Here is a 2,877-nt window from a genome sequence, read left to right on the forward strand (position 1 = left end):
CCTGAGCAGAAGTCAGATGTTCAACCGACTGAGCCATCCAGGCACCCACCTCTTTTCTTCTTTCACAAGTGAAAGGTTTAGGCCTTCTCCTGTCACACAGTTTGACACAATTCACCCAAGCCTGCTGATGGACAGAAACAGTGTGACTCTTCACCTAAAAGCCTGCCATTTATAATCTCAGAGATAATTAACTACTTCTCATCACCCCTCATTGCTTAGTTCTTGTAGTCTTTACAGTGATGCTAGATAAGCTCAAGTGACACTGTATAATTTTATTATCTGCCTTTCTAGAATTAAGACAAGGTCACAATGCCCCTCACCCACCCCCTGCTGTCTTGAGGTCAATAGTATGAAATTATAGCATTAATTCTGAACCTCAATCATCCTGAATTAAATGTGACTAAACCTGCTTAATACGTGTATGCCATAGTTAATATGAATTCATTTATCTCCTAGACAGTTTTCATCATTTTATCTGTTGGTTTACAAGCCAACTAATCAGATGTCCATTTCCTTACAGGTTATCAAAGAAAAACAGTAGTACCTCAGTTATGGCTTCACGGTTTGAGGGAAGAAAAAGAACTCTTTACCAAAACAGATGAGCATTTAATAATTATAACTTATAGTAACGTATGGACAATTTAAGGAGAAACTAAGGAAATCCCAACAAAAGCAATATCTTAAATCTTACTGAGTATAAATAATTACTCTGAAATTTAATCCACCCCAGATGGCTAGTCTAAACCAGTCATAGTTATTCTATTGCCTTGCCAGTAATTGGTTCCAAATTTTCATGTGACCAATTGTACCAGGATTCATAGAAATACTTCCTCACTCCTGCTCTTTCCCTGCTGCTGGGTTGTGTGTGTGTGTGGGGGGGGGGGGGGGCGGTGCTCCAGTGTAGTCAAGATTTGGCTTCACCCATAAGTCAACACCAGCCATGGCTGAGGAAGGCTTTGCTGTTGGAGGCGTAATGGAGGTTAATACTGTTTTACAAGAGGTGCTAAAGACGGCCTTCATCCACGATGCCCTAGCACGTGGAATTCACAAATCTGCCAAAGCCTTAGACAAGTGCCAAGCCCATCTTTGTGTGCTTGCATCCAACTGTGGTGGCCCTATGTATGTCAAGTTGGTGGAGGCCCCGTTGTACTGAACACCAGATCAACCAAATTAAGGTTGATGACAACAAGAAACTAGGAAAGCTAGGTAGGCTTCTGTAACACAGACAGAGAGGGAAAACCCCATTAAGTGGTTGGTTGCAGTTGTATGGTGGTTAAGGACTATAGCAAAGAGTCTCAGGCCAAGGATGTTATCAACGAATACTTCAAATGCAAGAAATGAACAAATAAAAAAGTTGATTCTTTTTTCCAAATAAATAAATAAATAAATAAATAAAAATACTTCCTCACTCCTGAGAGTGGTATTCTTTCTCTGGATGTTGGCATACCTGGGTTATGATGCCAAGAATTTCTGATACAATCTTTTTATTGCCTGAGGATGAAGCTGTTACCTAAAGGATGAAGCTCTTGACAAAGAGCTACAAAGTAAACAGATAGCAAAGTAAAGAGATGAAAAAACACTGGATCCTTAATGACATTGTTAGGGAACTGCATCTATCAAGCCCGCCCTACCTCTGAACTCCCTTGTTACATGACATAATAAGTTTCCTTATTGTTTGGGTATTATTCACAGTATGAGTGGGTTTTATTCATTATTAATAGCCAAAACGTTCTAACTGTTCTACTAAGTGTTAGCACCACTTGGCAACACTGCGTTTCCCCAGATGCTGGTAAAATGATTTTTTCAATTTATCCTGTATTTTCCAGTGTAGTTAGAGAACATGCTGGAGAATATTCATGGCTCCAAAATTTTTTAAACTCTCCCAGATACCTAGTCCTCAATGGCCTGTCAGGATTCGTTTCTGTCAAAAGCTGCTATTCTCTTCCTTTCATCCAGTTACTCCACTGACCTCCACTGCACACTCACTCAGGTCAGGTTTGAGAATCCTTAACAGGAAACGCATAGGGGCACCTGGGTGGCTCAGTTGGGTTAGGCGTTTGACTTCAGCTCAGGTCATGATCTCACCATTCGTGAGTTAGAGCCCCACTCTGGGCTCTGTGCTGACAGCTTGAAGCCTGGAGCCTGCTTTGAATTCTGTGTCTCCCTCTCTCTCTGCCCCTCCCCAGCTCACACTCAGTCTCTCCCTTTCAAAAATAAATAACTATTAAAAAAAAAACAAAACAGGAAGCACATAAAGTTCTTTCCTTAATAGGAAGCATATAAAGCATATAAAATGTGTTAAGATCCTGCTTTGTGCTGTTGCCTGTATCTGTTACCTGAACTCTGCTTAAGTCCTGAACTCTTTTGACTAGACTGCTTGGAATACATTTCTGCCTTCATTTGGCCCTTCTCCCTCGTGTTAACTGACGCAAGTTAAAGAGACTTCCTCCAAACTCACCTGTAAGAGCCCCCTTGTTACTTAAGCTTCATCTGCCTACCTGAATTCCTATTCTGTTCCTTCTCCGACTTTTGGTGTCCTTGTGTTTATTTAGAGAAAGGTAAAATTTATATATAAGAAGAAAATGAATAGTCCAAAGTATATTGAAGAAGTATTTTAACAGGAGTGACCACAACAGTGATTCATAGTTTCTTTATGCCCATTTTCTTTTTTGAAGGAAGGAGAATTTATAAGCTGTTAACTTTGTATGCTCCACATGAACTGTTGTAAAAGTTGCAGATGCATATTGAATTTAGTGGTTTCCTTTTTTTTTTTTAACTACCAAAGATTCCAAAGAGAGAAGAGAAATTAGCCAGAAAGGGTTACTTTCAGAGAAACTTTTATTAAAATATCATTAGCAACAGTTCAGTATATAAAGT

The 2,877-nt window shown here is 39.7% G+C and overlaps 1 pseudogene; it reads left to right on the forward strand.

The window, feature by feature from the left end:
* Positions 1-940: 940 nt before the first annotated feature.
* LOC109262227 (40S ribosomal protein S12-like) lies at positions 941-1,365 on the forward strand (annotated as a pseudogene).
* The last annotated feature ends 1,512 nt before the right edge of the window (positions 1,366-2,877 follow it).

The sequence above is a fragment of the Panthera pardus genome, unplaced genomic scaffold (assembly GCF_024362965.1).
Source record: "Panthera pardus isolate Hobbes unplaced genomic scaffold, ASM2436296v1 HiC_scaffold_13, whole genome shotgun sequence".
NCBI lineage: Eukaryota > Metazoa > Chordata > Mammalia > Carnivora > Felidae > Panthera > Panthera pardus.